The sequence below is a fragment of the Lissotriton vulgaris genome, chromosome 6, assembly GCF_964263255.1.
Source record: "Lissotriton vulgaris chromosome 6, aLisVul1.2, whole genome shotgun sequence".
NCBI classification, from domain to species: Eukaryota; Metazoa; Chordata; class Amphibia; order Caudata; family Salamandridae; genus Lissotriton; species Lissotriton vulgaris.
The window spans coordinates 1,893,887,108-1,893,899,580 of record NC_141694.1 but is presented as its reverse complement, the minus strand read 5'-3'; the positions used below and the strand labels follow the sequence as shown (position 1 = coordinate 1,893,899,580).

The 12,473-nt window shown below is 52.9% G+C and overlaps 1 long non-coding RNA gene across 1 annotated transcript in view; it reads right to left on the bottom strand.

Moving 5' to 3' along the window:
• The window catches only part of LOC147709808 (uncharacterized), a 91,976-nt gene extending 79,750 nt beyond the window's left edge, over window positions 1-12,226 (bottom strand). The window contains exon 1 of the long non-coding RNA XR_015296733.1: window positions 12,116-12,226. This is a non-coding gene — a long non-coding RNA (uncharacterized LOC147709808). The remainder of the gene's footprint in view (window positions 1-12,115) is intronic.
• Between the last annotated feature and the right edge of the window lie 247 nt (window positions 12,227-12,473).

The following is a 12,473-nucleotide window of genomic DNA, read 5'->3' as shown; positions in this document are numbered from 1 at the left end:
CCCGTTGGACCGAAGCATACCCAGTTCCAGACTACACTGCTCCGACCACTGCCAGACAGTTGGTTCGTGAATTCTTCCCCCGGTACGGTTTGCCCCGTGTCGTGTACTCAGATAATGGACAGCCATTCTCATCCGAGTTAATGAAGCAGGTTTCCCTTTTGCTAGGATACCAGTGGAAATTCCATTGTGTCCGACATCCTGAAGCAGCAGGCCTTGTAGAAAGGCATAACCAGACACTAAAGATTCGCCTTGCAAAGATATGTCAGGAGAAAGGGGTCGACTGGATAGTCGCCCTGCCAGTGGCGCTATTCTACATGAGGATGGTCGCCCACTCAAGATCAGGGCTATCCCCGTACGAAGTGGTCTTTGGCAGACCACCGAATATGTGGGGGACGCCCATTCCGAAGAAAATCACTGATATCGATTGTAATATGTTGACAGATTACCTTGCCTCCTTGATGTCTGCACTCCAATCATGTCGTTCACAGGTTGCCGCAGCCTTCCCCGACAACACTGATGTAAAGCCGCACGAGGTCCGTCCTGGGGACCTGGTACTCGTCCGGAATTTCGACCGGAAAAATCCGTTGGAGCCCCGCTGGAAATCTCCGAAGACCGTCCTTCTCACCACGAGGACCGCCGTGAAGATAGAGGGGAGAAAGGGGTGGGTCCACACGAGTCATGTGAAAAAAATTTCTGGACTGAAACCTGATCGAGACTCGTCCACCCCCACCAAAGACTGTGTTGAGGAAAAAGACTTTACAGTATCCGAACGAGAAAAAACTCCCCAAGAAAAATACCGTATGAAACTCCGATCTAGCAAGTCAGACAGTTTAATTGTTTAAGTCCTCCCCTAGGTGAATCGGTTAAATAGTTCCTGACATGTATCCCCTAGATCGAGATAGAGAGAGAGAGAGACAAGTCAAAAGAAATACATACTGCAAATCACTGCGTAGTCACTGTATAGTGACGTTGTTAATAATGTTTTTTCTAAGTGTTCTAATTATTATTGCCAGCATTCTGCTACCTATCTATTGGCCTATTTTCAGGCGTGAACAATCTGTTTACAATGTCTCTGCTGAACACACTTTTAGTGAATTACCTGCACACGAACTTTCTTACAGACTTGCGCTGCGCAACAATACGTTCATTAGTATGTTACACCATTCCCATCAGACGAACAATGCTACAGACTGCTGGATATGTGGCCGACTCCCTCCCTACCAGAACTACAAGGGAGCTCTGCCCCTCTTTCCGTACCCGTTCACTCACAATGGCTCCTGTGGGGCATGGTTTAAAATAATTAATTCCTTAGATCCTGATATTGCTGTTTTCGATGGAGGCTGGGTTTGGGGAAACCTGAACTTAGTCCTGCTCGACGTCTGTTACCCTGATAAGGAGGGACTCCCTACTCGAATAGGAACTGATCTAGAAAATGAAGTATATGGATTAGGTAACTACACAATTAGCCTTATGATCCTCACTGTTGAATCCGAAGCTGCTCCAGTTCTGCCCCACATGCTAGTATTACCAGTCACTGGTGAATTATGTGTCCGTAAGAAAGGTTCAGTACACTTAGGTCATAGTAAATGCACTACTGTGGTCGAATTCAGTGACCATGGTAAATCGTCCTTTAAAGCTATCAGTCACTCCTATTTTGTTTGTGGTCATACCGCATACATACGCTTGCCTCCGGATTGGGATGGTACCTGTTTGCATTCCTTCTGCCACCTGTTTTTCTAGCTCCCCCTGATTACCATAGAAATACGAATCTAGTAAAGAATAGACCCAGAAGAGATATCCCACTTGTCGACTACACAGAAACGGCATGGGAACAGTACACTGATTTTAATAAAGGATTCTTTTTCTTTCTAGGCCCCGTCCAAAACAGTAAATTAATACGTAGATTAACTAGAACACTTGAAGCTGTAGTACATGAAACTGCCTCCGCCTTAGGTAACCTAACAGAGGAGCAATCTGCTATGCGGGTTGTTGTCCTTCAAAATCGTCTTGTAATTGACGTCATCTTGGCAGATAGAGGTGGAGCCTGTAAGGTCATCGGGTCGAGTTGCTGTGTTTTCATTCCACAAAACGCACCATCTGTCTATCAAGCTATTACCCGTCTGCATAAAATTGCAAATCAGATACATCAGAATCCAGGCACCTGGACTTGGTCCGGTTGGTTCTGGACAACGTTAACTGCCTGGGGATGGAAGATCCTATCCTTCCTAGGTTTCGGCCTTGTCATAGTATTCAGCTGCTGCCTGTGCCTACAGTGTGGGCCGGCGATATGTGGACTGTGTGCCACATCATGCATTGAACATTCCAGTTTCCTCTCAAACCGTCAAAGAAAGAAAGATGAGCAAATGATGTTACAAGAACAAACTGATCAATTTATGATGATTGATATATCATGAAGGGTCCGTAGGGAACAAGGAGGGAATGAGGAAATATAAATTTTATGGTCAAGATGTGTTCCCTAGCGCGTACCCCACCGTCTCCATGTACGAGTTAAAGTTCATGTAACTTCCCTCCTGTACCAGCTATGAAGACGCAAATACATTTGCGTCCAACGTTAATATGTCCTCTTTCAGACCCACCATGAATGGGTTGAATGGTCCGTTCCTAAGTATGCTATGCCAACGTCTTTTTGTAGTACACTTCTACGTTTTTCAGCCCTGGCTGAGTAGGCCCTGAATCTCTGCCACCGAGCCTCTTTTCTGGCTTCTGACTACAAGGGCCTCTGCCCAGGCTGGCTCTGTACCCGTGAACTCTGACTTACTTTCAGCGCGGCCCCTCGCGCTCAGCTCAGCCTGCTGCCTGCCAAGATCGACTATAACCTTCGAGTTATCTGTTTCCCTCCCCAAAAATACATTCCTGCCTGCTAGCTTCAGTAAACATCCTTCCCCAGCTGCAGGGCCAAAGGGCCGACCTGTCTCTATGCAACTAATTCAAGTAAATTCATAGCCTCTGTTGCCATGCTTCCATGGAAGGCCCATGCCCCCACGCTTCTCATACAGACACTCAGGCGCTTATACACGCACTCACAGCAAGTATAGAATAGCTTCTGCCCTAGAGACCTTTCCGCCCAGATAGCTTAGTTTCTAAACATCAGATATCAGATATGATAGAAGCACAAGTTGATCTGACATGCCAGACTTCTGTCTCTTTCCGTCAGTGTAAATGTCAAGTCCCCTGCACCCTCCAGCTTCACGTCAATCACACGTCATGCAGCTGCGCGCGCATCCAAGTTTCCGATTTCTGCTGACATTGCAACATTTCTGTTAGTGCCACCCCTTTGGTGACACCTATCAGTGACGTTTCTAGCACACACCTCTAGTTCACGCCTCTTGATTACGCACTTGTACCACGTGTATACTGTTATCTTGTCTTCTCTCAGCTGTTACGCCTTCTATACTGTTTCCAATGGTGTAAATTAAGTATATAAGCTATGTACTGTTAATAAAATAAAGCGCTCTATCCCTTCTGACACCCCTGTGGTGGTCAGAACATGATATCCTGGCCATGACCATTCCTTTTTGAGGAATAAAACCCCTAAGAACTCTAACACCACGGACTCTGTCTCCTTCTTCCGATCTGAGTTATTATTGATTAAGTACTTACCTGCATAGAAATTAAGAGAGTAAATTAATTATTTACGTCACACGAGTAAAGGATTATTGTAACGCACTGAGCAGGCGCGGTGCGTCCATTAAGGCATGGGGGCGTAGCTCCCCCGCCCGCAGCCGCCCGCAGCTCCGACGTTTATGAACTTAAGTAAACTGAATAGTTTACTTAAGTTCAAAGACCGACGCCGAGGGAGAACTGACAATGCATGCCAGCCGGCCTGATGTCAGACCACGGTCTGGCGTCATGTTGACTGACATGCATTGTCAGACATGGGGGCAGCAGGCAGCACAACACAAGTGCGCATGAGTGGGGACGGAGGGCGAATTTTCGCACCTTGCCCACTCATGCGCACTTGTGTTTTAACTTGTTAGCGCATGCCCATTAGGAGCCCCTCGGTCTCTTAATGGGCGTGCTGCGGGCGAGGATTAACTGTGCCTTGGCGCTGCATTGAGAGAGCTGGGGGGGGTGTTGCTAGTACTAGTGCTGCAGCAGCTCAGGGTGCTATCTTTGCTTCTGATTATAAAGCACGTGACCCTAGACCCTTGTGCAATGTATGCGTTTCCATGTATTCATATATTCCAGTGCATAATTTTCATTTATAAATGTATGTTTCATTTAGTATCAAATGAACATTTATCACATATTGCTTGATTTATTATAGCTTAATGGTGCGCCAATTGCTCAAATATCATGTATTACTTCATTAAAATATTTAGCATATTTTAGTGAATGTGTAATAGAACGCCTTCTAATACTCGCATTTTCCATCATCAATCATGTGGTGCAGCATAATAACCACAAAAGGGTATTTAAGTCTGGTTCAGACACATCTTCAGGGGGAAACATCTTCTGCTTTTCTTGGGTGCTTCATACGAGGTGTGTCCTGCAAACCTTCTCAGTGAAGGCCAGGCCTTATCTGAATATTTCAGAGCCAGGGAATGGCATCATTTATATAGACTGTTGCCTTCTCAAAGCCCAACAGCTGATTGGAAACAGTTTTGGTATTAAGCAATGGTATGTAGGCTAGATGTCTGTGTGAGCGCAGGGTCAGCAGTGTGCCTGTGTGAGTGATGTCTGTGACAGTGCAGGGTCGGTGATGTCTGTGTGAGCGCAGGGTGAGCAGTGTGCCTGTGTGAGTGATGTCTGTGACAGTGCAGGGTCGGTGATGTCTGTGTGAGCGCAGGGTCAGCAGTGTGCCTGTGTGAGTGATGTCTGTGACAGTGCAGGTTCGGTGATGTCTGTGTGAGCGCAGGGTGAGCAGTGTGCCTGTGTGAGTGATGTCTGTGACAGTGCAGGGTCGGTGATGTCTGTGTGAGCGCAGGGTGAGCAGTGTGCCTGTGTGAGTGATGTCTGTGACAGTGCAGGGTCAGTGATGTCTGTGCGAGCGCAGGGTCAGCAGTGTGCCTGTGTGAGTGATGTCTGTGACAGTGCAGGGTCGGTGATGTCTGTGTGAGCGCAGGGTCAGCAGTGTGCCTGTGTGAGTGATGTCTGTGACAGTGCAGGGTCGGTGATGTCTGTGTGAGCGCAGGGTGAGCAGTGTGCCTGTGTGAGTGATGTCTGTGACAGTGCAGGGTCGGTGATGTCTGTGTGAGCGCAGGGTCAGCAGTGTGCCTGTGTGAGTGATGTCTGTGACAGTGCAGGGTCAGTGATGTCTGTGTGAGCGCAGGGTGAGCAGTGTGCCTGTGTGAGTGATGTCTGTGACAGTGCAGGGTCGGTGATGTCTGTGTGAGCGCAGGGTCAGCAATGTGCCTGTGTGAGTGATGTCTGTGACAGTGCAGGGTCGGTGATGTCTGTGTGAGCGCAGGGTCAGCAGTGTGCCTGTGTGAGTGATGTCTGTGACAGTGCAGGGTCGGTGATGTCTGTGTAAGCGCAGGGTCAGCAGTGTGCCTGTGTGAGTGATGTTTGTGACAGTGCAGGGTCAGTGATGTCTGTGTGAGCGCAGGGTCAGCAGTGTGCCTGTGTGAGTGATGTCTGTGACAGTGCAGGGTCGGTGATGTCTGTGTGAGCGCAGGGTCAGCAGTGTGCCTGTGTGAGTGATGTCTGTGACAGTGCAGGGTCGGTGATGTCTGTGTGAGCGCAGGGTGAGCAGTGTGCCTGTGTGAGTGATGTCTGTGACAGTGCAGGGTCGGTGATGTCTGTGTAAGCGCAGGGTCAGCAGTGTGCCTGTGTGAGTGATGTCTGTGACAGTGCAGGGTCGGTGATGTCTGTGTGAGCGCAGGGTCAGCAGTGTGCCTGTGTGAGTGATGTCTGTGACAGTGCAGGGTCGGTGATGTCTGTGTAAGCGCAGGGTCAGCAGTGTGCCTGTGTGAGTGATGTCTGTGACAGTGCAGGGTCAGTGATGTCTGTGTGAGCGCAGAGTCAGAAGTGAGCCTGTGTGAGTGATGTCTGTGACAGTGCAGGGTCGGTGATGTCTGTGTGAGCGCAGGGTCAGCAGTGTGCCTGTGTGAGTGATGTCTGTGACAGTGCAGGGTCAGTGATGTCTGTGTGAGCGCAGGGTCAGCAGTGTGCCTGTGTGAGTGATGTCTGTGACAGTGCAGGGTCAGTGATGTCTGTGTGAGCGCAGGGTCAGCAGTGTGCCTGTGTGAGTGATGTCTGTGACAGTGCAGGGTCGGTGATGTCTGTGTAAGCGCAGGGTCAGCAGTGTGCCTGTGTGAGTGATGTCTGTGACAGTGCAGGGTCGGTGATGTCTGTGTGAGCGCAGGGTCAGCAGTGTGCCTGTGTGAGTGATGTCTGTGACAGTGCAGGGTCGGTGATGTCTGTGTGAGCGCAGGGTCAGCAGTGTGCCTGTGTGAGTGATGTCTGTGACAGTGCAGGGTCGGTGATGTCTGTGTGAGCGCAGGGTCAGCAGTGTGCCTGTGTGAGTGATGTCTGTGACAGTGCAGGGTCGGTGATGTCTGTGTGAGCGCAGGGTCAGCAGTGTGCCTGTGTGAGTGATGTCTGTGACAGTGCAGGGTCGGTGATGTCTGTGTGAGCGCAGGGTGTGCAGTGTGCCTGTGTGAGCGATGTCTGTGACAGTGCAGGGTCGGTGATGTCTGTGTGAGCGCAGGGTCAGCAGTGTGCCTGTGTGAGCGATGTCTGTGACAGTGCAGGGTCGGTGATGTCTGTGTGAGCGCAGGGTCAGCAGTGTGCCTGTGTGAGTGATGTCTGTGACAGTGCAGGGTCGGTGATGTCTGTGTGAGCGCAGGGTGAGCAGTGTGCCTGTGTGAGTCCAGGGTGAGTGATGTCTGTGACAGTGCAGGGTGGGTGATGTCTGTGTAAGCGCAGGGTCAGCAGTGTGCCTGTGTGAGTGATGTCTGTGACAGTGCAGGGTCGGTGATGTCTGTGTGAGCGCAGGGTGAGCAGTGTGCCTGTGTGAGTCCAGGGTGAGTGATGTCTGTGACAGTGCAGGGTGGGTGATGTCTGTGTAAGCGCAGGGTCAGCAGTGTGCCTGTGTGAGTGATGTCTGTGACAGTGCAGGGTCGGTGATGTCTGTGTGAGCGCAGGGTGAGCAGTGTGCCTGTGTGAGTCCAGGGTGAGCAGTGTGCCTGTGTGAGTCCAGGGTGAGTGATGTCTGTGACAGTGCAGGGTGGGTGATGTCTGTGTAAGCGCAGGGTCAGCAGTGTGCCTGTGTGAGTGATGTCTGTGACAGTGCAGGGTCAGTGATGTCTGTGTGAGCGCAGGGTCAGCAGTGTGCCTGTGTGAGTGATGTCTGTGACAGTGCAGGGTCAGTGATGTCTGTGTGAGCGCAGGGTGAGCAGTGTGCCTGTGTGAGTCCAGGGTGAGCAGTGTGCCTGTGTGAGTCCAGGGTGAGTGATGTCTGTGACAGTGCAGGGTGGGTGATGTCTGTGTAAGCGCAGGGTCAGCAGTGTGCCTGTGTGAGTGATGTCTGTGACAGTGCAGGGTCGGTGATGTTTGTGTGAGCGCAGGGTCAGCAGTGTGCCTGTGTGAGTGATGTCTGTGACAGTGCAGGGTGGGTGATGTCTGTGTAAGCGCAGGGTCAGCAGTGTGCCTGTGTGAGTGATGTCTGTGACAGTGCAGGGTCAGTGATGTCTGTGTGAGCGCAGGGTCAGCAGTGTGCCTGTGTGAGTGATGTCTGTGACAGTGCAGGGTCGGTGATGTCTGTGTAAGCGCAGGGTCAGCAGTGTGCCTGTGTGAGTGATGTCTGTGACAGTGCAGGGTCGGTGATGTCTGTGTAAGCGCAGGGTGAGCAGTGTGCCTGTGTGAGTGATGTCTGTGACAGTGCAGGGTCGGTGATGTCTGTGTAAGCGCAGGGTCAGCAGTGTGCCTGTGTGAGTGATGTCTGTGACAGTGCAGGGTTGGTGATGTCTGTGTAAGCGCAGGGTCAGCAGTGTGCCTGTGTGAGTGATGTCTGTGACAGTGCAGGGTCGGTGATGTCTGTGTGAGCGCAGGGTGAGCAGTGTGCCTGTGTGAGTGATGTCTGTGACAGTGCATGGTCGGTGATGTCTGTGTGAGCGCAGGGTGAGCAGTGTGCCTGTGTGAGTGATGTCTGTGACAGTGCAGGGTCGGTGATGTCTGTGTAAGCGCAGGGTCAGCAGTGTGCCTGTGTGAGTGATGTCTGTGACAGTGCAGGGTCGGTGATGTCTGTGTGAGCGCAGGGTCAGCAGTGTGCCTGTGTGAGTGATGTCTGTGACAGTGCAGGGTTGGTGATGTCTGTGTAAGCGCAGGGTCAGCAGTGTGCCTGTGTGAGTGATGTCTGTGACAGTGCAGGGTCAGTGATGTCTGTGTGAGCGCAGGGTCAGCAGTGTGCCTGTGTGAGTGATGTCTGTGACAGTGCAGGGTCGGTGATGTCTGTGTAAGCGCAGGGTCAGCAGTGTGCCTGTGTGAGTGATGTCTGTGACAGTGCAGGGTCGGTGATGTCTGTGTAAGCGCAGGGTCAGCAGTGTGCCTGTGTGAGTGATGTCTGTGACAGTGCAGGGTCGGTGATGACTGTGTAAGCGCAGGGTGAGCAGTGTGCATGTGTGAGTGATGTCTGTGACAGTGCAGGGTCGGTGATGTCTGCGTAAGCGCAGGGTGAGCAGTGTGCCTGTGTGAGTCCAGGGTGAGTGATGTCTGTGACAGTGCAGGGTCGGTGATGTCTGTGTGAGCGCAGGGTGAGCAGTGTGCCTGTGTGAGTGATGTCTGTGACAGTGCAGGGTCGGTGATGTCTGTGTGAGCGCAGGGTGAGCAGTGTGCCTGTGTGAGTGATGTCTGTGACAGTGCAGGGTCGGTGATGTCTGTGTGAGCGCAGGGTCAGCAGTGTGCCTGTGTGAGTGATGTCTGTGACAGTGCAGGGTCGGTGATGTCTGTGTGAGCGCAGGGTGAGCAGTGTGCCTGTGTGAGTGATGTCTGTGACAGTGCAGGGTCGGTGATGTCTGTGTGAGCGCAGGGTGAGCAGTGTGCCTGTGTGAGTGATGTCTGTGACAGTGCAGGGTCAGTGATGTCTGTGTGAGCGCAGGGTCAGCAGTGTGCCTGTGTGAGTGATGTCTGTGACAGTGCAGGGTCGGTGATGTCTGTGTGAGCGCAGGGTCAGCAGTGTGCCTGTGTGAGTGATGTCTGTGACAGTGCAGGGTCGGTGATGTCTGTGTGAGCGCAGGGTCAGCAGTGTGCCTGTGTGAGTGATGTCTGTGACAGTGCAGGGTCGGTGATGTCTGTGTGAGTGCAGGGTCAGCAGTGTGCCTGTGTGAGTGATGTCTGTGACAGTGCAGGGTCGGTGATGTCTGTGTGAGCGCAGGGTCAGCAGTGTGCCTGTGTGAGTGATGTCTGTGACAGTGCAGGGTCGGTGATGTCTGTGTGAGCGCAGGGTGAGCAGTGTGCCTGTGTGAGTGATGTCTGTGACAGTGCAGGGTCGGTGATGTCTGTGTAAGCGCAGGGTCAGCAGTGTGCCTGTGTGAGTGATGTCTGTGACAGTGCAGGGTCGGTGATGTCTGTGTGAGTGCAGGGTCAGCAGTGTGCCTGTGTGAGTGATGTCTGTGACAGTGCAGGGTCGGTGATGTCTGTGTGAGCGCAGGGTCAGCAGTGTGCCTGTGTGAGTGATGTCTGTGACAGTGCAGGGTCGGTGATGTCTGTGTGAGCGCAGGGTGAGCAGTGTGCCTATGTGAGTGATGTCTGTGACAGTGCAGGTTCGGTGATGTCTGTGTAAGCGCAGGGTCAGCAGTGTGCCTGTGTGAGTGATGTCTGTGACAGTGCAGGGTCGGTGATGTCTGTGTGAGCGCAGGGTCAGCAGTGTGCCTGTGTGAGTGATGTCTGTGACAGTGCAGGGTCGGTGATGTCTGTGTGAGCGCAGGGTCAGCAGTGTGCCTGTGTGAGTGATGTCTGTGACAGTGCAGGGTCGGTGATGTCTGTGTGAGCGCAGGGTCAGCAGTGTGCCTGTGTGAGTGATGTCTGTGACAGTGCAGGGTCGGTGATGTCTGTGTAAGCGCAGGGTCAGCAGTGTGCCTGTGTGAGTGATGTCTGTGACAGTGCAGGGTCAGTGATGTCTGTGTGAGCGCAGGGTCAGCAGTGTGCCTGTGTGAGTGATGTCTGTGACAGTGCAGGGTTGGTGATGTCTGTGTAAGCGCAGGGTCAGCAGTGTGCCTGTGTGAGTGATGTCTGTGACAGTGCAGGGTCGGTGATGTCTGTGTGAGCGCAGGGTCAGCAGTGTGCCTGTGTGAGTGATGTCTGTGACAGTGCAGGGTCGGTGATGTCTGTGTGAGTGCAGGGTCAGCAGTGTGCCTGTGTGAGTCCAGGGTGAGTGATGTCTGTGACAGTGCAGGGTAGGTGATGTCTGTGTGAGCGCAGGGTGTGCAGTGTGCCTGCGTGAGTGATGTCTGTGACAGTGCAGGGTCGGTGATGTCTGCGTAAGCGCAGGGTGAGCAGTGTGCCTGTGTGAGTCCAGGGTGAGTGATGTCTGTGACAGTGCAGGGTCGGTGATGTCTGTGTGAGCGCAGGGTGTGCAGTGTGCCTGCGTGAGTGATGTCTGTGACAGTGCAGGGTCGGTGATGTCTGCGTAAGCTTAGGGTGAGCAGTGTGCCTGTGTGAGTCCAGGGTGAGTGATGTCTGTGACAGTGCAGGGTCGGTGATGTCTGTGTGAGCGCAGGGTGTGCAGTGTGCCTGTGTGAGTCCTGGGTGAGTGATGTCTGTGTGAGTCCAGGGTGAGTGATGTCTGTGACAGTGCAGGGTCGGTGATGTCTGTGTGAGCGCAGGGTCAGCAGTGTGCCTGTGTGAGTGATGTCTGTGACAGTGCAGGGTGGGTGATGTCTGTGTGAGCGCAGGGTGTGCAGTGTGCCTGTGTGAGTCCTGGGTGAGTGATGTCTGTGTGAGTCCAGGGTGAGTGATGTGGATGGGTGAATGCTGGCTTAGTGATGTGTCAGGGAAGGGTGAGTAATGGGTCTATGAGTGCAGGGTGACTGTGCCTATGCGAATGCAGGGAGAGAGATGTATCTGTGCAAGTGCAAAGAGACTTGTCTGGCTACTCCCAGAGATGTAGTGGCCAAGATACCTCTTTCTTAAATGTGCTTAAGAATGCACCATTTGCCCACTCTTTTTTCAAAATGTTCTCGTGGGAGAACCCACGAATCCCCCATAGGTGGTTGGGCCTTGCACGCTGCGCGCGCTCGCCACAGTGCAGTATTTACGCCTCACCACTTTCAAATGTCACCAGCCGCCCCTGGCACTGAGAGGAGCTCATTGGTGCTAAAGTATTGTTTTTGACCGTCACCGTTACAGAAGCATCGCTTGTGATATCCTGCCTGGATTTCTGTAGTTTTGGTTTCATTTTGCCCGGATAAAGATGTATTATTTCTTCCAGCCAGGTGTGGGGTCTGGTTTTGTGGTGTATTTGCTGTATGAGATATGGCACAAATACATCACACATTGCCTTCCAAGTCAAGCCTGCCTGGTCTGTGCCACGCTACCAAAGGGTGAGCCGGGATAGTCTGGGTTGTGTTGTGACCTGCCCTGACTAGGATGGAGGTCCCTGCTTGTGCGGGGCGCACACCTCTGCCACCTGGAGTCCCGGGGTCTACAGAGGTCCTTCAGCGAGGAGGGTTTCTTTGACAAGGACACCCACTGCCTTTTCCATGCACCCCTCGAAGGGGCGCAGTTCTTGGGCGAGGCCCCTTCCAGATTCGGGCACAACTTGGGCCTTAACATTTGCGTCAGTCGCACGCAGAGCCCTCCGCAGAGTATGAGCATTACATATATATGAGGTATAGCGCCAAGTTGTCCCAAAAAGAAATGCAAGAATAATGCACACAAATCATAAAACATGGAGTGTATGAAGCACGGAGCCTAGTGTGGTGGCCCGGCCCGGACTCCTCCAAGCCCTGGGCATGCACGGGACGGGCCCAGCCCGCGCCAGGGAGCCCCTCCGCGGAGGGCAGATGCGTCCGGGATACATTCATGTGTTGCTGCAGGCACGGGCGAGGATGTGCCCAGAATCACCGAATGTAGGACACACGCCGAGACTCCAACCTGGACTCCCAGAGTCGGCAGCTCAGGCCTTGACGCCACAATTACACCGCAAACTCACCTGCCGCAGATCACACGGCGCGCTCACTTCACACAGCAGCACTTCGGGTTTAAAAGAATGCAAGTGTCTGTGTCTGCCATCCAGGGCTGGTGTGGTCGCCCCGCCATTACCAGTGACGTTAGACATGCGTCATTTAGTGGGGGTGGTCAGCCGGGGGCAGCCCCAGAATCCCCTCTAATCAGCCCCACCCGAAGCAATGATGAGACGGGAGGGGGGATAAGGGGCGGAGCCTGCCCTTCGTCTCCCTGGTGACAGGGCAGACTCTCCCCTTCATCCCTGGAGCGCCTCTCCTGCCAGGCTCGGTCCCGTGGACTCCCCTCTCTCACGCGTACTGCGGGGGGGGGGGGGGGGGGGGCTG